This window comes from Cyprinus carpio, chromosome A20, assembly GCF_018340385.1.
Source record: "Cyprinus carpio isolate SPL01 chromosome A20, ASM1834038v1, whole genome shotgun sequence".
NCBI lineage: Eukaryota > Metazoa > Chordata > Actinopteri > Cypriniformes > Cyprinidae > Cyprinus > Cyprinus carpio.
The window spans coordinates 14,347,195-14,374,318 of record NC_056591.1 but is presented as its reverse complement, the minus strand read 5'-3'; the positions used below and the strand labels follow the sequence as shown (position 1 = coordinate 14,374,318).

Genomic DNA, 27,124 nt, shown 5'->3' with positions numbered 1-27,124 from the left:
TCTTTTTGGAGTTCATTTTGGTGCATATATGCATTGGAAGGCATTCTCTGTGCCATTCTGGGGAGTAAGGATACGTCCTGTGAAGACCAGAGGGTTAACAGGTCTCCTTAGGAATTTCAGTCTGGTTCTGCTAGGTGGGGGGAAGTCAATCCAATGATCTCTCATGGCTTTACATGTGAGGCTCAGACTGTCCATCTCTTCGATTACTTGCCCCAAATTAGACAATCTCTTCTTCGAATTGAAATTGTCAATAATTGTTCTAATGGTGTTAATGTTTGAAAGCTGTTCTGTGAAAGAGTCGGTTATCAGACTGTGGTGCTGGGAGTTGATTTACAACATCCTGCCTTTCTGTGGAATTCGGCTCATGTTTCAACCAGGCTCCCGATCGAATCTTTAATTTGTCTGGTTCACGCTACACTTATTTGAGGTGCACGTGTGGGAACTGTTTAAGAATCATCCTTAGGCAATAAAAACAAACACACTTGCTTTCACAGCGCAGAACACAGCGTCATTCTTGACATGGTATAAATACACTAACTATTGAAAGTGTTTGTGGGCAGGTTAGAGTGTTTGCATTTTGCGGGCAGGCAAATATGCAAATGTGTTAGCTAGTGACGTAGATCGTAACAGGCAAAAGATTCGAAAATTCAGAGCTGACTCTTTCTTTTGAGAGATAATATCTTTATTTATCATACACTTTTTTGATTGAGTGTTTACATTGAAGGACAGCTACATTACAAACTGCAAATAAGATATTTTTCGAAAACCCATATTACCTGCTCTTTAAGGTTATCTAAGCTAGTGTGCTCCAAAACAATGACAAAATTCGCATTTAGAAGATATAAGCATTCAAAACATAGTCTCTCACTTCCACCAATATGGATCAATGATTTTTATCAGCTGTGATATAAAGTAAACATTAACACTTTTGGCTATTTTTAAAAAGGGGCGGAGCTGCTCTATATGTTCCACCCCGTGTTCCTGTTTTGCACTTTAGTGGACTTTTAAAATCACATTTAAATTACATATTTTAAATCAGCAACTAAATCTGAAATTAACTGTTTTTCTTACACTCAGCATTTAAAAAGCGCACATTTCAGGTTGATCTGGCCATTGTGCATTTGCAGACCCAAGCGCACATCTCAACGTGTTGTTTCTGTAGTATCTGGAGCTTCTAACGGCAGCTGCAGTGATGCAATGACTTTACCAATTAATGTGGATTTACTCCACCATATTGTGTGTTACTCTTTCTCCCATTCATAGTAATATGAGTGAACCATCTTGGTATATATGCAGCTGTTGATGATTAATGGGTTAAACAATAAAAGGACATAGAATCGAGCCTGGGGTGACACCACAAGACATCACATTGCTTGCTATTGTAACCTAGGCACAGTTCACATGCCATCCAGTTTCCTATGTTGTTTGTGACTTAGGCTTTGCAGAACAGCTAAACAAAGATGGAAGCAAGAGGAGGAGTTAAGGACTTCCTGTTTCATGCACATGTGCTGTTTCTCCTTCACATCAGCTTAGTGCTGTACCTAAAATAGCCAGCTGCTGTCCCTCTCTCTGCATCTCTCTCTGTCTCTGTCTCTGTCCCCTCTCTCTCTCTCTACTCTCTCTCTCTCTCTCTCTCACACACACACACATACACACACACACACACACACACACACACACATACATACACTCTCTCTCTTTCTTTCTCTCAGAGGAAAAAATAATCCTCCTTCATCTTTGAAAGACAAATCATGACTCATGCCTCTTGACAAACTGCTGTGATCCCTGTTTCTGGTAAAGGTGGTAAAGTTTCTGTATATCCGAGTGTTGGGAGTTGAAGTTAGAAAGCACATTTCAAATTTGTAAGTGTTCAGGGAGAGCTGTAAAATCTCAGAACAATCATGTATTGATTGAAAGGTCATATATCGCTCTGGTTTACCGCCATATCAGGGCATTTAGAAATGTTATCTTCAGACCTATACAGAGATTTAGAGTACACAGAAAGTCTTAGAATGCACTGTAGTAAACACTGGTTTAATTTTCTGGCTTTATTAGAGATGGTAGTTATGGACTGTTATCACTGGCTGAGTAAGAAGAAGATATGCAAGATTCATGAAATTATTCATGATTCATGTTTATAAAAAGATGTATATAAAAAGATATAGCTCATATTAGTTCAGGTACATTTTTTTTTAGATGTACAGTAAATAACTTTAAGGCCATATTTCACCTAAATTAATTCTGTCATTATTTACTCACCCTCATGTTATTTCAAACCTGTATGACTACCTGTGCAACACAAAAGAATATATTTTGAAAAAAATGGTGGCAACCAAACCGTTTGATGATTATCTAATTGTATGGACAAAAAACAGACACATTTCTCAAATTATCTCTTTTTTTATGTTCCACAGAAGAAAAAAAGTCAAAAGTGATGATACGGTTTTCATTTTTGGTTGAACTATCACCTTTAAGATTTTTTAAAAGCAATTGTGAATGTGCATGTCTCCACCAAATCTGGTCATATGCCTCTACCACAGTAACATTGTTAAGGCACGAAATAAAATCAGGCAGCATGTGATAATCTCTATAAGCTCAGTTCCTTTGTCTGAAACATTTCTGTATCTTCTTTGGTTGGATAACAACATCATGTGGCTGTTGGCAGCAGTGTGTGAACTAATTTTTCTGGTGTTGTATCTTATCTTCTCAGGTCTCCTGAGAAAAAGCACTTTGTGTCTGCCAACAACAGACGGGAAATGTCATTTTGAAAGTGTAAGCAATCACAGTTTGCGAAAGTGTATTAAAAACCCCCTGTATCACTGACAAGTAGTTTGCCAGTTGGTTAGGACGGTGGCAAGTTGACAGATGAGTTAAATACAGGTTTTGATAGACCCTATAAATAGGTTTTTAGTGCAGATTTTTTTATTGATAACATTGTTCGTATATTAGGTGAACTATCCCTTTTTTCTGCAGTGATTTAACCAATCCAGTTTCACCATCTCCACCAGATCCCTAGCCTTAAACTCTGGACTGTTGTTTCTTCAAAATAACAGGAGAGTCACATCTGAACTCTTCCTTTCTCCTTATGATCTGAATCACAGGAGGTTTATTGTTTCAGACGGACTGTTGGGGAGCTGAATCTGTGATGGTCCGTTCGATCTGCCAGAGACACAGGGAGGTCCTGTCCTATCACATTGATGTTTGCTCATGAGGGTGGCCTTAGTGACAGCTGTTTGGGGAGTGGAAGGAACAGAAGACAGGAGGCAGGAGACAAATAGGGGGTTCGGAAAATCAGGAAAACGCACAGTGGGATGGCTCACAGCTTGGAAGACTTTCTGCACGGACATTTATATGTACAAGTTCCTGGAATTTGTAACAAAATCGCTCCTTTTTTGTATATAGCTGCGGGTCAGTTCCAAAAAATAAATTCCTCCTCCATCAAACAAGAAGTAAAGAATTCACTGCATATGTTTCCATGAAACAAACAAATCTGAAGCCAACATGAAGGAAGTTTTAGCAAAGCGAGCACTTAATCCCTAGCTGCCTTGCAGATATGTGGTTTATCGAGTCAGGGTGAAGAAATTCAGAGCTGTCACTATGCTATTTGTAAATGTGTGGAGCTTAAAAATATGCCATAAATTTTGCCACAGTCTAATAAGTTTAGGCAGATGATGTGTTTGTCTGCCTTTAAAAACCACAGATTTTCCCCTTCAGTGAGTGAGAAATGGTCGGTTTGGAGTGTGGCGCTCTGGTTTCTGATTCAGACTTTTAGAAGGCTGATGATGATTGTGGACCTTAAAGACTGTTGTGATCTCGAGCAGTGTTACTGATTCAAATCAACTTACATGTACATTTTGATATGATTAGGCATGCAAGGATGCAGTATATTTCGGTGGCCTATTTGTCAGGATCAAGTTGTAAGCACTAGCCTGTTAAAACACACTGGGCCAGTTTTACCACAGTAATACTACACTAGTGTAGATTGTTTGTGAAGTGGACTGAACTAAGAGAGACTGAGGTTTGCTGTGTGTTGCCAGAGGCTGATCGTTTCACATCTGTGTTTGTGTCAAATGAGATGATGTATGCAATTGGTGGCCTCTCCAGTACTGAGTGTTTACCCAAGTGTGTCTGTGTGCATAACTCCCTACACAAAGCATGTATTTTTCTCTCATGCTGGATGAGTAGTTTACTGTTTTTAAATTCATATGGAATTTTGAGCAGATTAAGTTAAATAAGATGAATATCTGCAATGTGTGTACATCAAAAACAGCTAAATTGTGTTGTCTCAATGACAAGTAAATCTTCACCAAAAAGCTGCTGACAATCATTGATATAAATTAAATTTAAATGCCTAAAAAGAGTATGGAAATTATTTGGAAACAATTTCCCCTAAACCAATAGCAAATGAAAGCATGGTGTTTTGGATCCTTTTATTGAATGGCAGTGAGATGGATGTGGGGCGGGGCGAGAGCCGTGGGAACGGAGCGAGGGCCGGTGGAGTAATTGATAATGAGCGACAACTGCACCACTCACCGGTCTCGAGTCCCACGGAGGAGCTCCGGAAGGATAAAAGGAGGAGCGAAAACAGTGAAAGATGAGAGGACCAGGCCTGGACTTTATTTTGTGTTTTGGATCTGTTTGTGGGTTTGCAGAAGACTGTCGCGCTACTTTGTATGTTTTTTTATTATTAACGTTTTTTGTTTAACTGTTCACCAGTTCCTGCCTCCTTCTTCCTGATCTAAGAACTGTCCTTACATTGGTGCCAAAACCTGGGAGGAAGGAGGGACATGCTGTCAGATAGCCCTCGCTGCAGAGGGTGGGTCGTGGTGCTGAGGAGATCGGGCAGCAGGAAGGCGCAGAGACCGCCAGTGGCTGCCCGAGGCGGTGGTGCTGGAACGATGGAAAATGAGGTGGGATGGAGAGCTCACTGCCGCGCTCCTGGGTCGAGGAGGGGTGGCTGCCGTCCGAGAGGGGGGAGGAGGAGTCGGCCCTGTTCACCAGGAATGGGGGACTAGCTACCGGCTGCCCTCGACAGGAAGAGCCATCGCCGTCCGCGAGGAGGCGGAGGAGCGTCGGGCCGTACGCCAAAGATGTCCAGTATTATCGCATGGCACCGCGAGTGAGAGCCTCTCAGCTGGTTGAGGACCAGGCGTCAGTGTGTCTGGGAACCGGACCGAGAATTATTATTTTTTATTTTTTTTACCTCTCTCCCCTCTCTCTCGTCTCTGTCTCTCCTCATCCTTCCGTCTCCTTTTACTCTCGCCTCGTCTGTCTATCCTTACCCCCAGGTAGACTACGCCATGGCCGCCGTGATCGGCTCCCCTGGAGGGGGAAGGGGGGAGAGTAGAGCGCAGTCTCAGGAGTACCCCCCGGGCCGTGAGGGGCGATGGGGGTATGGATGAGTGGGGCGGGGCCGAGAGCCGTGGGAACGGAGCGAGGCTGGTGGAGTAATTGATAATGAGCGACACCTGCACCACTCGCAGGTCTCGAGTCCCACGGAGGAGCTCCGGAAGGATAAAAGGAGGAGCGACAACAGTGAAAGATGATAGGACCAGGCCTGGACTTTATTTTGTGTTTTGGTTCTGTTTGTGCGCAACAGTCATACGCGAGGGGCTGTTGCACTATTTTCAGTTGTGTTTATTTTATTATTCATGTTTTGTTTAAATGTTCGCCAGTTTCCCGCCTCTTCTGTTACCCGTTCTAAGAACTGTGTTACAGGCAGTTCTTCAAAATACTAATAGAAAAATAGAAAAAAAAAAAAACTTTTGTGTCCTGCTGAATTTTCTTTTTGGGGTGAACTAGCCTATGCCTTTAATAATGAAGCAGTGTGCTAAGCAATAGGTGAAAGCAGGAGGATACAGTGAAAAACAGTTGGGTGGCTTATAGTTTGTTGATGAGGGAGGTTTATTTTCTCAACTGGGAGGTTTGTGTTTGGAGCATAAACAGTGTATAATCATGAATCCATCGTGAGATCTCAAATGCCAACCTCAATTACAGTTTCTCTGCAAGCAGATTACAATACAGCAAAAGCAAGCAATGAGGTTAACAGTCACTAACAGAGCTTCAGAGTGGAAATCATATCCCAGCTAGGACAATTAAACAATTATGTATTCAATTCACTGACTGTGGGTCCATTATGATTCCCTGTGGTTCCTTAATGTGCCTAAAAGTTTATCATCCCTCTTGACCCATCAGAATTTGTAGTAATGTCCAAAGTTATAGAGTCAATATTCAGCTAAATGTCAAACCTCATTACACAAAATTCATTGTTTCACCCATAGTAATTAGGTTTCATGTACTGTAATTGTAATAGCTTTCCTTGTGGTAATCAAATTGCTTAGAGGGACAGTTCAACCAAAAGGAAAAATTATGTCATCATTTACTCACCCTCACATTTATACAAACCTGTACGACTTTATTTCTGTGCAACATAAAAGAAGATATTTTGAAGAATTTTATGGAGGGGGAAAAAACTTTTGAGACATTTTTCAAATGACCTTCCTCTGTGTCCACAGAAGAAAGTAAGTCATGCTGGTTTGGAATGACACAAGGATGAGATAAATGAAGGCAGAATATTTGGGTGGACTATCCCTTGAAATAAGAGTACTTAGCTCCTCAATTTTCAACCCTTTCTGCTGTGACCATCAGCTGCTGATTTTGGACCTAAACCCTTATCTTACCTATTTTCTATAGAACTCTTTGATAACATATTCTATCATGTTTCTTTTCCACACATTCCAAACTCACCAGCGGAGAGTAGGGAGATACCACAGGGTTCGCTGTTCTGACCTCTGTTTTTGTCTGTCACAGGTTGATTAGTAGATCACATGTTTTTCCTATCACTTCTATAAAGATGATTCACAGTTTAACATCTAATATTCCCATTTTGTCTGCAGAAGTGATCTCAGTCTGCATCTCTGACCACTCTGAACTTGGAAGGTTTCTCATAAATAACTCATCTGCTGCTGCTCCCCTTTCTCCATTCTTAGAATTGGCAGAATTGGATTTAAACTCTTTATTTCTAGCCTACAATACAGGAAAGTGCTGGCCTCCTTTTAGATGACAGGCAGCAAACAGAACCATACATCAGGCACATACATCATTGTGGAGGTCCTCTATGTGTCCATCTAAGTTAGGAAATTTCTCTGTTCTTGTCTTCCAGTGTTGAAATGGCACCCCATAAATACAGTTATGCTCTACCTCCGGTTTATGAACTTTGTGACAAGTCTATAGAACAGTCTTCTGACAAATACTTTAAAATTAAAATATACCATTACAACTAACCAAAACAGATATTCTATAATATTCTATGTTGCTGTAAGGTTCTTGATGTAAATCAAATGGTGAAGAGATATCCATCTGTCATCTCCTGTTTTCTCTCTGTGATACAGTCCTCATCAGCAAGGGGTCAAAGGGGCAGAGAGGTCAACAGGCACGGATAAAGCATGACCCCCAGGAGGATTTTTATTACCTTAAACTCGAACTTGTAGCTTTGCGTATTTTTCACATATATCCTCTCTGGACCTTTCACAGTCTATATGGCAATGCGTGTTATGCATGCATTTAAAATTTGGAGACATATAACATGGTTACAGTAATGTTATGAATGTTGCTGACATATATTTTGTTCTAGCCTGGGCTTTTCAAGTTTTTATGAGCTTTATGAGGATTTGATATACAGTAGATTACCCTGTTGAAGGCCATTTTTACATTATAATTCATCTTAAGGTTTTTAAATTGGTGTTTAAGTGACTGAGGCCCCAACGTTCAAGTGTTATTATGCAAAATCTTAATGAACTATTCATACCATGAGACCAAGGTTTGTCCATTGATGATTCATTATTCATTATTTAGCAAGAAATAAGAGACAAACACACAAACATACACACACACTTTTATATGTGACCCTGGACCATAAAACCAGTCTCAAGTCGCTGGGGTATATTTTTAGCAATAGCCAGGGGGAAAAAAAACTTGTATGGGTCAAAATTATCGATTTTTCTTTTTGCCAAAAATCACTAGGATACTAAGTAAAGACCATGCTCCATGAAGATATTTTGTAAATTTCCTACCATAAATTTATCAAAACCTAATTTTTGATGAGTAATATGCATTGCTAAGAACTTCATTTGGACAAATTTAAAGGTGATTTTCTCAGTATTTTGATGTTTTTGCACCCTCAGATTCCAGATATTCAAATAGTGGTATTTTGGCCACATATTGTCCGATCCTAATAAACCTATACATCAAAAGGAAAGCTTATTTATTCAGCTTTCAAAGGATGTATAAATCTAAATTTCGAGGGAAATTTACCCCTTATGATGGTTTTTGTGGTCCAGGGTCACATATATATCTTATTTTTATACACTGATCACTTATATGGGCTCCATCTGTCGATGGGCATTTTAAATCCATAAGTATGTCAGTTTTGTAAACTTTAACAGTCCTAAATGTTATGATCACCAAGCGAGTCTTGAAAACTTTAGAAGGTCACATCTGAAAGATGACTACCATTTGGAGTATTCGACAATTGGATAGATGTTTAAGACAGCATGAATTCTCCTCTGCTTTGCTGTCTTTCTCTGTCCTAAAGAAAAGAGATTTGCAACCTCTCTGCAGAGTGATTTGTGGGATGAACAGCCATCCCTGAACCTCTGATCTGCAGAATTGAGCATTGAGACTGCAAAAGAGGAGGGGAGGAAGAGGAGAGAAAAGGAATCTGACAGATCAGTGCAACACAGGGCAGCAGAACAGATGGAAGCATGAAAAAGATTGCAAGATTGCAAAAAAGGTTGCATTTCCAGATAATGAAGATTAAGGAAGGACAAAGGAAAACATTAATTTTGCTCTATTAATGTACAGCATAAATATACTGAAAAAAGCAGAGCACAAGGCCAGTCACCAATTCACATTCATAACAGCACAATAACATCTGATGTCATACCTCTGTGCAAACCTTCCATCGACAAGTGTGGGGTACCATAAAGACAAAATGTGTTTACCTTTAGTTATTTCAGATAAACAACTGTCACACTTAAACACACTCACATTGTCAGTTTATTTGTTGGCAGTTGTTAAATGTCCCGGTGAGTTACGATCTTAGAAAAGGGTCAAGTGTGTCACCAGCGGGCTCAAATTTTGTACCTTTTGCAGAAAAGCCACTCAGCTGGCCAATATGAACTGAATGCATTTAAAAATGGCAAGAATCTCTTTTAGCTTTAATTTATCAACAGTCATTTTCATGTAAATGTTGTCAATCTTATCACTGTTATAACTGGCATAAAACTTCTTTGGGATCAGTATGGTGATCTTATTTTCATTTTTTTTTTTTTTTTTAAGTAAGTTTCAGATGGCCAATTGTCTAAAAAGCTCTGCATCAATTTGGTCAAGAAAATGAAATGAAGAAGTCTCTTTATTTTGCACCAAGTCTGCATTTATTTGATCATCAAAATACAGTAAAAACAATAAAATTGTGAAATATTATTGCAATTGAAATAACTTTATATTTTTAAAAGTTATTTTAAAAATGTAATTTATTTATGTGCTGGTAAAATTTAATTCACAGCAGCCTTGCTCCAGTCTTTAGTGTCGCATCATCATTCAGAAAATTATTTTTAAGTGCGCAAATAACATTTCTTATTATATCAGTGTTGAAAACATGTTGTGCTGGTCAATATTTTTGTTGAAATGGTGATAGCATTTTTAGCATTTGTTTGAAATAAAGTTCTTTTTTGTGACATTGTAAAAAGTCTTAGCATTTTACTTTACTTTTAAAATTTTTGATGCATCCATGCTGAGTAAAAAGCATTAATTTCTTAAAAAAAGGAAATTATATTGCTTACCCCCAATTTTAAGCAGCAGTGTGTTTTCGAGACCTTAAAAGTTAGGGATCTGTAAATGGGCATAGTGACGTCATGTCAGATTGAAGGAGGGGATTGAAACAGAGCTATGGCAGGGGAATTTGGGTGGGGTTGCCCCATCAGGCTGGAATTCTGTGAAGGGGTCTCGGAATGTGGAGAATGACTGTCATGAGATAGACCTGCGGGTCAGAGGCCTGAATGGGTTAAAGGACACCTGCTGGACCACTGTCAAAGCTGGATGAGTTTTGAGTCTCCTTGCTTGTTTATTTCTGTCTCTAAACAGAAATTTCCTTAACGTAATTGCATTTTCACATATTTTCCAAAGTCCCACAAGAGTGTCCTTTGTGTGATTCTCTGTTTGGCTTTTGAATTCTAAGATATAGATCTAGAATTTTTTCACCCTTTTTAATTTTTTACTCTCTGTTTGGCTTTTGAATTCCATAAAGATTAGGTAGGAGATAAGGAGAAAACTGGAATCACAGACTTTACAATATCATATCAGAAAGCCTTTACACTTTGCAGAGTACTATTTAGTTAAATGTCAGTTGGGCTTTAGACAAGTTTAAAATTAACACATTTATTGCTGTTAACCTTTCAGAAGGCCATTTGAGTTGGTGAAGTTACTGGAGTATATGGGTGCTATTTAGATTACAGTCCTGTCCAGCAATGCTGACTGAATACAAAATGTGATCAACAGAGTACATTTGAGAATCGGGACATTCTGCCATCACTGAAATATTTAATGTGTCCGAGGAAATTGTGAATGCTTGGACCATTACAATTTATGTTTGAAATTTATGTTTGAATCTTTGGGTAATTTATGTTTGGAATCTTTCTAATCTGTCTTATTGTATGACATCAATGACGTTTTAAAATTTTAATGCACTCAATATGGAAGCAGACGCTGAAAATTAAAACACGGGATGAACTGTCAAAATCCTCTCTCAAATCTTTGTCCTTGTCAAAAACTGAGTTCTTTTTCCTGCACCTGTTTTAACACTTCAGTTTAGTACACAAGAGAGAAGTGCCAAAAACCGTTTGAATAGTGCACAGCCCCTTTACTGGATCTTCACAAGAAGTTGCCCTCCCTAAATATGAGACTTCTTTCAAAAACATTTTTTAAAATCTTACTTACTAACTCCAAACTTTTCAAAAACATAGTATACATTATAAAACACATTTTATTATACATATATGACCAAAATCCAAACTCAGAACAAGCTAGGGTTACAACTGAGCAAAGTCTGGTGCAGAGAGAGGGAAAAATATGTCAGAAATAATTGCAATATATCACCATTTTGAATAGATCGACACTAAATTGTATTGCCATACCTTTGGCTGAAAAGATTGTTACAATTCTGACTCTTCATCTCTCTCTTTTTTCTTTTTTAGCCTCTTCAGAAGAACGGACAGATCTCCATTTCCAGTCTTAATGGGAAGACAGATGTTCAAACAGAGTATAATGGCCACACAGAGGAGAACCCACCAGCTGAGGGTATATGTGCTGCGTAACCACATTGTGCTTGAACATGGTATGTATATATCACTCTCATATCTTTATCACCATGTCTGTGTGCGTGGTATGACAATGACTAACACCAATAGTGGGCCCGCCTCCCAGCATCAGGGGTCTCTCTGTGTGTGAGTGTGAGGCTTAAGATGTGATCTTTATCTTTTTTTATCTGTGTGTCCTCGTTCCCCAACTGATCCTTCTCATAATCCCCAGCTATCCTAAAAGCGAGATACAGAGAACACCTACATAGAGTCTACAGTGATTTGTGGGACCTCAACATTAGACCCCTTTAGTCCCCTAACCATAGTCTGTGAGAAGACCCTAGAGCAATAATGCATACCATGTTTATTTTTATTCCCTTTTGTGTTCCTTTCTTGCTTTTCAACTCAGAGAGACCACCGAGATGCTTCCCCCCAATAATATTTAGCAGGCCATGACCTAGCTGCCCCTTAAAAAGGGTTGTATGTTTGTATAAAGCTAGCCTTATAGCATGTATAGAAATCTTAGGTGTTTTTTTAATTTGGAAGTCAAATAACATGCTTTGTTGTGCTCAGCTGGAGGAATTTCATCATGAATCAAACCAAAAAAAAAAAGGAAGGAAGGCATGCTGAAGAATAACAAAATGATTGTATATAGAGAGCCATGAATCTGTGCAGAGCAGAATGCAATTTGCATTAATAATCATGAATATAAGATTGAGGTTATTGTTCTAGTAGTGTATCATATAGCTTTTAAAGGTTAGTATGTCAAATATTGATTCAAGTAGTAAATGCTCAAGCTTATAATGTAATCAGTATTGTTTTATTCATTATTTATGTACATTTTTGACATCCACCCTATCTGTCACTGACACATTGAAGTTCATTACTGAAGTAGCAATGCCTGATACATGACTGAATGATTCAGAAATATATCAAACCTAAAAAAAAACAAAGTTTGTTCACAGATCTGACATTGTTATTTTATCTCATAAACATTGTCTTTTTTGTATAAAAAGTGTATCAAAGCAAGAACAAAAGAAAGATTCACTGGAAATTACTGGGGTTTTTTACCACTTAGGCAAGGAAAAGGTTAAGTTATAGCAAAAAACAAGGGCCAAATTAGTCTCTCTTCTGTTCCACATCTGACATTGTAACACATTTACGCTCAAATAAAACCTGTCCTTGTTGTGGTTGGTAAAATGCAGTGAGACATTAGTATGTAAGTAAAAGACTCAAGCATGACAATACCAGGACAAACCCTTGAAACACTCCAAAAATGCCTCACTAATGGCTTTATTAATCTGCATGATTTAATGCTGTAATGCCAGCCAAGAGTATTTAGCCATAATTTCTAGCATGCTCAGTGCAACTATTTATTTCTCCAGCATCCCCAGAGTAACCAGAGAAAACCCCTGGAACATTTTATAGAAATGTACTGAGAAAATAAAATGAATGTGTTGATATATCTGTCTGTTCTTAGTTATAGTTAAAGAAACCTCCCAAAAATATCACGCTGGTTGGGTTTTAGTGCAAACTTTACAATTGAAAACCATGTACACAGAGTCAGATAAAGACAGATGAGAGTAGAGAAGTATGATTTACTTTGGTGTCCACGCTGCCAAAAATATCTCTGGTATATGCAATGTCCCTCCCCTGCCAAAATCAACAAATGAAGAAAGTTGTACTCTCTATATTAAAAAACAACACATACATTTTAACCATTCCCTTTAATTCAGCATCTTATTGATTTTGACTACACCGCTGGCTTTTCAAATGAATCACGAATACACACAAAGCTCACTCATTCACATACACCTGACTGAACTGATTCGCTTATGTCAACAAGAAAAGTTACAAATACAGATTTCCTTGCCTGAACACATTTACAGACATGCATAAGATACTGTATACAAAAGTTTGCAAATTAATTAAGTTCAACCACTCACTCACACATGCTCAAACACACACACACACACACACACACAAGCTGGCTGCCAGGCATTTAGGAGGCGGTGACCTGAGTGAGTCCAGAGAGTGAGCTCAACCATTATCTCATGCAGTCCTCCCCTACAGAGCCGTGTGTGTGTGTGTGTGTGTGTGTCTGTGTGTTTACTCTGATAGCATAAGAGTCGGTGTTCCATATCAAACATGTTTTAACAGGCTGTATGTGATTATCTGTTTATCTCCAGAATTGAGTCTTGTGGCATAAGCTGTCCGTTTAGTCTGTGTTTTTGTGCATTTGACCTTTCTCTGTGGAATTGTGTCCAAGGAGAGCGCCACCTCTAAGAGTGTTGATAATTGCTTCAGTTTTTTTTTTTGTGTTTTTTGTGTTTAGAATTTGAATCCAAATCTGAGTGATTTGAATTTGACAATGTGTGTGTGGTGAATTTTTTTCACTTCTGAGGTGAATCACTTTTCCAGAGCTGCAGTATAGATTTGAGGTCAGATTCCTGGAAAATTATGAAACATATTTTTATTTTGATTAAATGCTGTCGATTCTCAGTTTGAAATAGAAACTATTCAGGTCAGGATCTTTCGAAACCACATACAAAAATACACTGATTCTCTTGCATTGAGATTTATTAATAACTTGGGATTTTCTGTAACTGAGTAAAGATTTGATACTACAAGTATATTTTAGTAATAGTCATGCTGTTGATCAGAGAAACACATAGATGAGGAAAGTTGAGATGGCATGAGAATGGAAAGTGAGAAGTGTTGGAGCGATGAAGGGTTTGGCAGCAAGAGGAAAACCACAGGCAGAGTGTGAATACGTGTTTGATTAAGAGTAAATTAATTCCACTTTCATTTGCAGCAATAAATTTTTATAAACAAGAGAAACAGAGAAGAAAGAGTGCATGAATGAAAACATGATATAAGAGTTTTCCCTGTGAAAGCAGAGAAAAATAGTATTTTTTTTATTGTGTGGTTGTTAAAAATTTCATTCTGTGGATATTGACAAAAGGGCAACAAAAGGCTATTGAAAGTGAGATTTGGTATTGGGTCGACAGGGCAGACATAGTTCAGACAATCAAATATTTGGCTTGATGTTTTACATTACAATGTTCACATAGAATCGTCTCATTACTTATTACCATTAGGTGATTAATAACAAAATGTGAATGTCTCATATTGTGAGATTGAGATAAGTCACGTCATGACCTAATAGCTTGCCCAAAACATATTTATATAATTTATCAAAAGTGACAGTAAAGAAATGTGTTAATATTACAAAAACAATCTGTTTCTAATAAATGGTGTGTTCTTCTGAAATTAAGTATTTATCGAAAAAAATCATATAAAAATGTATAACAAAAATAGTTAGAAACGCACCACTGTGTTTTCCAACATTAAATCACACAACACAATGGTATTTTCTGAAGGATCATTGTGACACACTGAAGGCTGAAGTCTGCTGAATGACTACTGAAAATTCAGCTTTTTGCCATCACAGGAATAAATTACATTTGAATATATAAATATAGAAAATACATTTGATATTTTTAAATATTACTGTTTATATTGTATTTTTGATCAAATAAAGAACAGCTTTGGTGAGCCAAAAAAATAAATAAATAAAAAAAAACCTGATCAAAACCGTTTTGAATGGTAGTTAGATATATATATCACCGTATCATTTTATGTAGGTAAGTACCCACCAAATAGTCTACAAACCCTGAGGTGAATTATGATTTTGTCACGGGGTACAAGTTGTACCTAGCACTGTGACAGCTCATGGAGTAGTTATGCAACTATCCGTAATCTAGTCATGCTCATAGTGTCCCTTTCTGAAAAGTGACAAATTAGCCCAGGGATATAAAATGAATCCTTGAATAGTGAAGGAAACTGGTGAGGGAAGAGGAAGCAATGAGTGGTGCAAAAGAATGAGTGTGCTTCCTGCACAGCATTCCTCAGATTCCTTTATCCATAGAAAAACAAACGCGAAATGGGAAGAATAAAATAAGGGAAGGCTTGATATTAGAGACGTTAGAGTCAGAGGAAGATGTTGTGAAATCCAGAGATGTCGTTTTAAAAGATGTAGTGAGCGAAATCAGGTGAAAGTATAAAGCGGGAGACTGCTGGAGAGTTAGAGACAGTTCTCTGATCCTGGCCAGATCTTCACACAGCTCTCATTTCCTTTTCCTTCCCATTATTTCGACATCATCTTCCTGGCTCAAGGAATGCGTGCACAGATGAGGGCGTTTGTATGTGGAAGTATGTGTGTACGTGTGTGAGTTGGGGTCTGCAATGACGTCGCAGCATCCCCTGCAAGCCCCCAGGCCACCAGGAAGCCCACTTCATGTTCCCAGCCCAAAACAGACCGCCGACCTGCTCACGCTTCTGTGTTTGATCACGTTTCTCTCTGATGCAAGAGATAACATGGATGTCATTCTGGGTATCAGAGATTCCCCATGACAGACCATGACTGTGATTAGCTGTTGGTATTTTATCACATCTTTCTGCATCAGGCTGGAATAGACCATCTATGTTAGTTGTGTCTTTATCACCAAATCCTCAAATATGACTCAGCTTATAAGTGATACATTCAGGAAGTAGTAGAGTACAAGCTTCCTCTTTTGAGGAATGTCCATTACAGTAGAAAGGGTAACGACTCACACTGTCTTTAGTGTGAGAGAGTCTGTGCTTATTGAATTCCACTACCTACGGAGTCATTGGGGACAAAAACAGCCTTTCCCATATGTCAAATCCCTCTGATCTGAGCCCCATGGCTCTGTCTGTTGCTATACATTGCCCAATAAAAGTCTGAGACGAATTTTACTACTTATCCCTTCTAGCTTTGCACCCAAACACTTGAGTTAATGTCTAGCGCTATAGCCCATTTCAGTAACCTAAAACATTACAATAACATAGCAATCAAATCATTTGAAAATACAAATTCCCCCCCCTAATGTCAGGTTTCCCCCTAAAGTGATTGATACAGAAAGAAATTGTGATAAAATACCAATCTTAACCAGATGAGTTTCCGCATAGTCCAGACCAAACCAGACCAAACTGGAATTAGAGTTTGTTATCACCTATTTAGAAGAAGATTTTTAGCTGGGAATTCGCAGTCATTCCATGGGGAACAATAGCAAGGGTGAGATGTCTGATTAGACCCTTGTATGCTGAGGGATCTCACCTGGTATTTTTCAGCCATCCTCCTTTAATGAAAGTTGAATGAAATAAGCTGCCTCAGTTTACACTTGGATGAACCATTAGCAATGTTGAGTGGCAGCCTCATTACATTAGCACTCCACTAGCAGGCTGGGAAGCAAATTTGAAAGTCACTTTATTTGCTAAGTTCTGTGCACTTAAGAAAAAGATCATTCTATTAAAGGGGTCATCGGATGCTACATGCACTTTTACCAAGTTGTTTAAACTCAAACAGTGTGTTGGCAGTGTGTGTACACAACCACCCTATAATTATTATAAAATCCACCCCACTGGGTTTTTTTTGTTTTTTTTTGATCTACTAAAATCTTTACCCCTTTCACGAATCGAGCACGATCTCAGATGCCTGTCTGTGTGACGTCACACAGACAGGCCCCTCCCATGATAGGATGATTGACAGTAGCGTTTCAGCACAGACTGGACTGGCTACTTACCTTAGACCTGCCCCTGGAGTGAGCTGTCATCAGTCTGTCATTGTTTCACCTCCGGAGCAGATGTAGACAAGAATGACTTCTAAGCGATTGAGGTTGTTCTGTTGTTGGATGTAATAATGAACATAGCAGTCGTCATTTACTCCTGACATCTGAGCTGCTGAAGATGCAGTGGATTACATTGGTTTCTGAAGGGAATGTGCCCCCCGATCTACATAAATGCGTCTATGGTCGCGTGACTCATTCGTGATCCAGTTTCACCTACAGAAAAAGTGAGTCTAAGGTTTTTTAATGAACCTTTGTAAATTGCCTTCCCTAATAATGTGCTAATTAGCAAGCTTCACGATGAATGGGGCTAAAGTAAACAGTCCCTCAGAGAGCAGCTGACAGAAAGGGGCGGGGTCAGCAGAGCTCATTAACATTTAAAGGAAAATGCTACAAAACGGCTTGCTCTAAAAAAGAGCTGTTTTTGACTGGGTAAAAAAGGTGTTTTTTTACACTACCATTGAGAAATTTTAAACCAAACTATGTTACAAGACTTTTCATTTAGACCCTAAAGAATCATATCAACTTTAAGGGAGACATTTTTATTACACACATAGTATTTTTCCTGAAATATTTTAAAGTAGCAGAAGGTTAGCATATGTTGATGTATGTTCAGGGTCCAAAATTCACTAATGTAGGTAAAACTGTCTTTTGTAAATAATGAGCGTAGCAGTTTTATATTTTCTCTGGATGGCTGGTAGCCAAGATAATGCAACACAATATATTGGTGTTAAATTCTGTCTCCAAAACTCTATGTGCCAAAATTATTTGTGGAATATTCATCACAGTAAGCCACTAAAAATGTAAATAATAATAAAATCATGGTGTGTTGTCTTCACTTTATTGTGACGGGTTTTGTTAAGGCAATGTCAATAAAATAAATAAATACGATTAAAAAAATGTAAAACAGTTTTTGATTGGAAGTATTTATGTCTGGTATTTATGTCATACTTATGGCTGGTAGTTTTTTTTTAACTCTCCATCGTTGGTGTGGCAAAAAAAAAAAAAATATTTGGGCCCTGCATACATATATATACTACAGCAAAGGCCCATGGACATAGAGTGACATAAAGAGTGAGCTTGGTAAAGCTTGTCCATTTTATGTGTCATATGGATTCCAATGCCTAGGACAAGAGACAGGAAGGGCAGATGGAGCTCTGTGAAACATCATGCACAGAAATGCCTTTGATAACTTGAGTAATCTTCCCTCCTTTCACACACACACACACACACAACACACACACACACACACCACACACACACCACACGTATTTTAAACTATAGCTTGAAAATTTCTGTCATTTTGAACAGGGAAAGAAAAAGTTGGGAAAAAAGGAATGTTAGAGTTTGAGTGAGTGGGTGGAGGGGAGTGTGTACTGTAAAGAGTAGTGGAAGGGGAAGGAAGGGGGAAAACTCATTCAGTAGAGAGGCGCGCAGAGAACAGCTGAAAAGCTGAGGAGGAGTGGGGGGGGGGGGGTAATGGGGGGAGGGGAGGGGGGAGGGGGTGCATGGGTGGGGTTGTCCCACATAGGACATGTGTCATTGTCTGTTGAAATGTATGTTACCCACCCGCTCTCCTCATTCTCACCCAGAAACTCAGAAGAGGAGACATCTGGCTTCAAGACAAGCTCACAGGACAGAGAAAGAGAGGGAAACAAGAGTGTAGCCTTAAAGCCTTCCAGCTGATCGTAGTCTGAGAGGAAGCAGGACTTTTACAAGCGAGTTCAAAAAGCATCACCGTCAGCAACAGTTAAACAGCAATTATTTTTCTTTCTTTTTTTTCCTGAAAAGTAATTCCAAACATTTTTAAAATGCTTGGGACAATAACTCTGACAGGTAAGATGCATCTGAAATATATGATTCTTGGGGTCCATAACGGTTATTAGTGGGGGGCAGTAATAATTAGGAATTTCTTGACATCTTGATGTTTCATTTTTAGGTGTGTTATTCATAAAATAATTAAAAATTACAAAAAAATCAAAAATTACAAATTTATGTTATTCAGTAATTAATTAAAATTGTGTACAAATTCTAATACAGCCTGCCGGGTCTGTAGCTTTTGGCATCATTGTATAGAGTGTAATGTTGTTAAATACTGTTCAGTATCTGTTTTTTTGTTTTTTTTTTTTTTAATCAGAAAACACTGGATTGATTTTTCATTTGAGTAATTAAATTGCTTTCAATTACATATCTCAAGGTTGTCTTGTGTCTATGTTTAATTATTTGCATGTCATTAAGCCTTGGTCCTTAGATTGAATATAGAAGATATGAAAACACCAAGGAGTCCTTAAAGGTGTTCAGTGTTTCAGTGTGTACAAATACATTGGGTATTTAATGGGTATTTTTTCCCATTAAATTCCAAAATTCCTGTATATACTGACAGTGATACTTAGAGTGGTAAAGTCACATTTACAGTATGTTAATGTGAAGCATTATCATTTAAGTGTGAGGAATCAGTACAGTTGGTGGGTTTATACATGTACTGTAAAACATTCTTGGAAATGGTTCAGTTCTGATGGGCTGTCAGTGGTCTCAGATGTCCTTCTTTTTTAAGTAGTTTTTTAATGAGTTTTTAAGCCCCCTCAAGATCTTAGTCATGGTTCTCTAGAGGTGGTGTGGGTGTATGGAATTGATTACCTGTTGCACATGACTTCAGAGAGTGTTTTGATTAGCTGGGACTGTTTATTAGGATTTTGTGTGGATGTTCTTATCATGATATTTAATCAGCTTTTTTCCCAAAATTGACCATTTCATTTTTATTTTAATGGGCTTAAATTTTAATATGTAGAATATTGGAAGTTTATTACTTTTCTGTGTTACTTCATGTTATTATTCACCTCTACCCACTTCGAAAAGTGGATCCTGATAGTATCAACAATGGAATCTTGATGGGTTTCATGATTCATATCTATGTTAAAAGGGAATCGGAGTCACTGAAGTGTAGTTATTTAGTGTGGGAGGTGGGGTTTGTTGGCCTGGTAGGGGTCTGAAAAATCAGTCTACTGCTTGAGTCTTTCTGTAACTTCCCCTAAACTCACCGACTCCACTAAGAACAGCCTGTATTTGCATGTAACAGCAAGGGGTTAGAGGGTTGTGTTGACCATTACCTCAGACCCATCTCAACAAACATCCCCCCTCCCCTGTCTTTCTAGGACTATCACACCAACTGTGATTTCAGATGGCATTTCCCCCCCAACCCATTCCAAAGGGATGCTCACCAACAGTTCCTTACTTTAACAACCACAACAGACCGCTATCAAATTCCTTGGCTCGAGTTTCCCCAGGATTAGCCACCATTAAGACAAAGGCAAAATGTAAGGCCACTGGTGGTTTGACCCATTTGGGCCTTTCGTGTTCAATTTGCACATAAACAGCGCCTCCCGGTCTCTATGGTGAGGCAACATCAGTGTGTGTCTTTTTACATTAAAATTGTGTGTCATTAGTTAAAACATTACAACAGTGGTAAGAAGAAAACCTCCTGGAATACATCCAAAGGAGATGTTTGTAAAATAATGTAAAGATGAATTAAGAGCATATAATCCGTAGTTTCAGGAATCTCTCAACTCCTGTATAATGTCCAACAACCACAAAAAAAAAAAAAAAAAATGACTGCATTTTTAAGGCTGGTATCTAGATTAATTATATTTGAGGGCCGCTTTCTTATGTTTGCCTAATACTGTACTAATCTGACATTTTTGATCCCACCCAACTTTCCTACTTTTCCGAACACTTCTACACAAACAGGAATGTTTTAAACTAAAGACTTGCTAATTGTTTTGCTACTTAGTCTTCATATCACCAAGGACGATTAGAATTTCTATCTGCCATTCTATATGGCTTCCCATAATGCCTTTTTCTCATTTTACAACAAGGATTTCATTGTGGAGTTTAATTTCCAGGATGGACAATAGTGTGGGCCCCCCACCCCTTTTAGCCAAAGCAGGGGAAAAACAGGCCCATTGTGAGGACAAGAGGACAACCACAATACGGTCTTTCCTAAACTGAAGTTTTAGAATTTGGTTTTGTCTGTGGGGGGGGTGGTTGGTGTTGTATTGTAGGGGGATTGTGGGATGCCATTGCATCCCTGTTGAATTGTGGGTTTAGGTTTGGTCCTTTCACTAAATTTAAAGCATACATTGAAAACACAGAGCTTCTTTTTAATCAACAGAAAATGGAACTATATAAGAATAATTTTCACTGAGTGACCCCTACAGCATAAAAGAGCATCAGTATTTTTATTTTAATGATTGTATGTTGTCCTAAGAATTCTGATATGATGGCAGACAGCAGATATAAGCTGTCCCTGTTGTTTAGTGCTGTAAGATTTTCAAGTATAGGGTAACCAGTCCAAGACTTTACCAGTCACATAAAAAATAAATCCTTTCTAGAACAATTTATAAATCATTTTGATCTCTGGCTTAAGTTGTTTTTATAGATAATGCTTTGCTGCCTCTTTATCTTGGCCTGTGTCATGCAAGTGTTTAGGAAGCCAAGTAATGTGATATCCATGCATTAAAAATGCTTGGAATTTGTTTTTTAAAGTCACTGGGTGGGTTTCAGACCCTAGAGCAAGAGCAAGCAGAGCCAGAATGTGAACAGTCCCCTTGCTAGGTTGGATGTCAAAGGGAAACTGGCCCTCTAGGAGGCTCCACACTTCATGCGAACCCCGACTCCCTCTTCCTAGCCCCACACCCTCAAAACCAACCCACTCTTGTCAAAACACAGGTAGGCAAGGAGGACACTTCCAGACATTGATGAGTTTGTGCGTGTTTTGTGTGTGTGTTCTCTTGTTTATCTCACACCTGTTGCAATTTTAGTTTGTTACATTTTGTCTTGGAAGCTTTAAGTACACGTGGGCACATACTCCAGGCTTTAAAGAAGTTTAGACAGGTAAGATAGTGATGTCATTGTGTTTTATTAAAATAAGGCCACTTTCACAGTCCAAACGTCTGGCACATAGCACTGCATAACTGTGAAGCTTACAACATGGGAAATTTCCCCTGGTGCATTGATGTTAAACTGATGTCATCATTCCCCAGTTTTTTTTTTTTTTTTGGTGGTCACAAGAAAGAGACCAGAAAATGTAAACTTAATAAATCAAATTGCCATCATATGCTCTGAGTAAATACTACAGGGGATACATTTTTTTTGCAGGTTTTTTTAGCAATGTGGGCTCTGATTTCCTTCAAATGCCACAGCCCTCCACCTTGAATTAATTATATTACTAGATCACGTATTATGCTTTTAAAACTCTAAACTTGTTTTTCTACACTAAGACCTGTTGAGAACTGGCTATTCATAAGAGACAAATGAGTTTTATAAGACTTCATGAGTGTTATGATATTTAATTAATAATTTGATATTTGAGATCCCTGTTAATCTCATTCCTGATGATTCCAATGATAATGATTTGATTTATGCTATTATGGTGTGAACTTAGGTAACTTGAAAATACTGTAACTGAAATAATATATACTAGAAACTTTACTAAAACTTTGCATATTTTACATATACAGGTTGGACAGCAACGGACACCCATTACCCAAAAAGAAAGACAGCCCTGCTGAAACAACTGAGGTGCATCAAGAAGAGGTTGCCTTTCAGTTTAATGGAGACAAAAGGAGACAATTCTGCAAATGGAGATGAAATTACAGCTACAGAAGAGAAGGCAGAAGAGGAAAAACAAGAGGAGGCCAATGAGGTGGGCTTCAAGAGATCTTTTTCTTATCTTCTTTCTTCTTCTCTTCCTTCTTTGATCTTCTTTTTCCGTTTTTGTTTGGATTCAAGTTCACACGAAGAAAGACAAGAAATGAGAAGAACTGAGCCTGTGCAAAAACTGCTGACAGTGAAGGAAGCAGATGAGTGGGTGCAGATGCAACTTCTGAGGAAAAGAAGAGGAACCTGCCACAGAGGAGACAAATCTGTTGGAAGACAAATCACCATAGACTACAGAAAAAGAAGACAAAGAGGGCCACAACTGAAGAAGTGATTGATACAGGCAGAAGAACCAGCAGACCAAACTTTAGTTGATGTGTCCCAGCAGAGACTGAAAAAGGGACAGTGAGGAGGGGTGACTGAAAAATCTGCTGAAGAAATGGAGTCATTATCAGAGAAAGAACTGAGTCAGAAGTGCCAACTGAATCGCCTACAAGTCCACTCTCTCTCAAGAGACACAGAGTCCCTTTAAGAGGTTTTTTTTTTCACTCAGGGAATCTTTTCTAACCTTCGGAAGAAGGCACAGCTTCAAAAAGCCCAAAGATGAGGAACAAGTCAAGGAAAAGTCTGCAGAGGAGGACATTCAAGAAACTGAAGAGACAGCAGAGGGTGCTATTGAGGTACAGAGGAAATTAAAGTGGATGCAGAGAAAGACCAGCTGAGGGGTGAGCAGATAGAGAAAACCTTCTGAAAAGGTTGAAACTAAAGCTGAAATGGACAACTGAAACACCTTCCACTGAGACAGAAGAGCCACAAGATCTTAAAGTAGAAGCTGAGGCTGCAAGTGAAAGCTGAAGCTCAAACCACTGATGATTCAAAAACCAACAATTGAACAAGCCAGATGTTTCAGAAGTGGTGACAACTGAAGCTGAAAATCCTGTCATCTCAGGAGAAAATCCAAGCCTCAGGGAAGCCCACTAAAGAAGCTATTTACAGGAGCAGGACTTAAAAAGCTCTCATCCAAAAAGCAATCTCATCCAAAAAGAAGAGTAAGAAAGAAGCAGAGTTAAAGCAAACAGAATCAAGTGAACAAGTTGCTGAAAACATTCATCATCCAGTGAGTCAGCTGAGCCCCAGAAACCTGACCATGGAAGCATCATCTCCAGAAGAATCTGGTGAGCATCTTGTAGGGGAGGTAACTCAAGCTGAAGTCTGAGGTAGCTCAGCTGAGGTAGCTCCAAGCTGTGGAGACTAATGGTGAGGCCAGTCACTTCTGATAGTGAGAAGAAGAAGAAAGGGAATTTTACCTTGGTCTTCTTTCAAAAAACTAGTCCACTACAGTCTCCAACAAAAACGTGTCAAAGGCCCTCTGAGAGTGAAGATGAAGCACCTGGAGACAAACCCAAAATCTTCTACCCTATCTTCAACTGAAAGTGCCATCTTTGATGAGAAAACCGATGAGCCTAAACCTTCTGAAGAGGTACCATCTGAGTCTAAAGAAGAGTCACAGACAGAATCAAAGGCTGAGCCAAAAGTTGAGAAGCCTGAACCAGTTGCAGAGGAACCAAAAAAAAGAAAAATGGATACATCTGTGTCCTGGGAAGCCCTTATTTGTGTGGGGTCATCTAAAAAAAGGGCCAGAAAGAGTTCTGATTCTGATGATGAAGAAACCAAGATTGAGGAAGAAGTGCAGCAGTCAGGAGAAGAGCAGACAAAGGCCACTGAGTCACCTCTTGTAAGCTCTGGTGAAGCTGACCATGAGAGGGAATTCGGCTTCTTCACCTGAACCAGAGGAAGAACTCGTGGTCTACCTGGGAATCTTTCAAGAGGCTGGTAACCCACAGAAAGAAACCTAAAGCCAGAAGACAAGTCTGATGATGCCTCAGGCCCGGAGCATACAAACCTCTGACAGTGAAGCCCCCAAAGAAGAATCCTCTTTCTCTTTGAGGAAATTTGATTCCACGCAGGAAGAAGAAGTCTGATGGTAAACAAGAGCAGATCTCTTCTGACATTGGCTCTGCAGAGGATGATTCTGACACTCCAGCTGTGGTGCCTCTTTTCAGAATATGAAAAAATGAACCAACTGCAGAAAAGTTGCTGTTAAGGCAGAGGAAGTGAAGCAAGAATCTTTGCACCAGTCACTCAGGCAAAAGCCTCAGATGAGGATAGATCACCGTCTTGGATCTTCAACCACTGTGGAAAAATGTTGAGGATGACACAGAGGGAAAAGCAAATTGAGTGACATACCCGAAGAAGGAACACAGCTGCTGCCCACCCAAATCAACTGATAACACTATTGCAGATGACATTGTTGAGCTTACATCAGCAAGCAGTTACGGCCCTTGAACAAGTAGAGGACACTGAAATGATCTTCTGCTGTAATCATGTGTTACAACATCACCAGTTACATCAGGTGAGACAAAACTCCTGTCCCAGGTGATTGTGTAGAGAATAGAAGACCGATGTAGTACTACAAGAAGCTGTGGAAACTTTCAGCGTCACCACAAATTTTTTTTTTTTTGCCATGGCTGTCACCATGACTAAGGAACAGGAAAAACATAGTTGCAGTCACCACTGATGCTTTTTTGGTCTAGTCAGCTATCAAGGACGAGAAAACAGTCTTGGTTGCACATGAGAAAAAAACCAGAGGCAAATTGCTGTTTGCACTGGCCTTGTCACTAGTGAAATAAAGGCAGTGGAGGAAGAAAGCCTCACTCAGAAGCCTTCAGTAGAGTCGATAACAGTTGTTAGCCAGGTGCTTGTCACAGAGTTGGCTGTTGAAGACAAAACACAAGAGCCTGAAAAAGTCCAGTGTGACTGAGGATGAGGTTCATGAGGCTCAGATGAGTGGAGTCAGACAGAGCTCACAGAAAATGCTTGATTGAATGAGAAAAACACAGTTTGAAGAGATAAAGGAGACACCTGAACCTGAGTCTGTGACTGATCTCCAAGAAGTAGCAGCAGTCAAAGTAGCACTCATTAATTCTGTACAACAGGAACCAGAGTTTCTTGAAGAGCCAGTGGTGGCAGAAAAATCCCCTCAGGTTGAGGCTGCAGGTCCTGTTTGAAACCAAACTGTTGAAGATTCAATCTGTACTCAAACTGTAGAAGTCACTGAAGTTGCTGTTTGCATGAAAGGTGAGAAAGTGCAAGAACTGGAGGATGTTAAAGAAGTTAAAGTCACAGTTGAGGGATCGTCTGTGGAGGGAGTTGCCATTGCTGTAAACAGAGGAGGTCCATGGCAAAACCTTTCCAGAGGTGCCTGCTTCTCAAACTGCTGGGCTTCTACAGAAAGCTCCATTTCTGTTATAGCTGCCCACTGAAGAATTTTGCAGTCATTAAAGAGACCTGTTTGTGTTATAAGCTCAGCATCTGAGATGCCAGAATCCCCATTCAGCAGATCTAGCTCATGAAAACTGTTATGGAAAAAGGTTCCTCTGTGTTCTTCCCACAACCTGACCACAAAATCCAGGTTATAGCGGAATTATGCTGAGGTTGACTCTGCTCAAGAAATTGTTGAGGGAACACTTAGAAGTAAACCTCAACAAAAAGTTAGTATTGGTGGTTGAGGAAGTTACTGAAAAATGTGAAAAAGAAGAAACTGAAGTGATCCAAGCAACCCAAGTGAACAGAAGAAGAAATCATTGAGAAACAGGGGGGCAGTGTTATTGGTGCAAGAGGTCATTCAAAATGTTGTAGAGAATCTTGCTGAGGCACATGCAGAACAAAAAGTGCCTGAGAAGGACTAGTGAGGAGGTAGAACCCTGTTTTTCCCCAATCAGTAGATGTCAACTTTGAAGAGGCCCCAGCAGTTTCTGGAATGATTGAGGAAAACCCTTGAACAGATGTTGTTTCGGAGGGAAAAAGCTCCTGTAGAAACAAGCCCAGAGAAGCCAAAAGCATCTAACGATATCTGCAAAAAGATGGCATGATGAACAAAACTCACATGGTCACTGAGAAAACCAGTGAAAACAGTTAAACGACACCATTCTGATTACAGAAAACAGTTACGGTTTCTATCACAGATGAAATCCAACCTCAAAATGAGGAGGTTGGCCACTGTCTCTGTGGAAGATGTGTCATCAAGAAAAATAGAAGTAACAAAAGGTGAAGTTGAACTTAAGAAAGCAGAAGAGAAAAAAAGTTTAGTGGAACCACAGAACGTGAAGAAGGGAAAAAGTCAAGCTGAATCGATCCAAAGGAAGTGCCAAAAGAAATCCAAGCAAGAGGGACACAAGCATTCAGAGGTTTCAGAAAGCCATAAAAGAGGAAAAGATGACGAAACATCTGTTACAGGTGCAAGGTCAAGACCAGATTGTGGCTGAGCAGTGTCAAATGGCACAGGACGGTACAGATTGAGACTGCACAGGAGCAATTTAACAGTTGGTGTTATAAATGTCATAAATGCAGATGATGAAAAAAAACTGTTTCAAAAAAAAAAAGACCCGGGTTCACAAACATTGAAAG

General features: G+C 39.1%; 1 pseudogene; it reads left to right on the top strand.

The window, feature by feature from the left end:
• The window catches only part of LOC122149052, a 36,314-nt pseudogene that overhangs the window by 9,008 nt on the left and 182 nt on the right, over window positions 1-27,124 (top strand).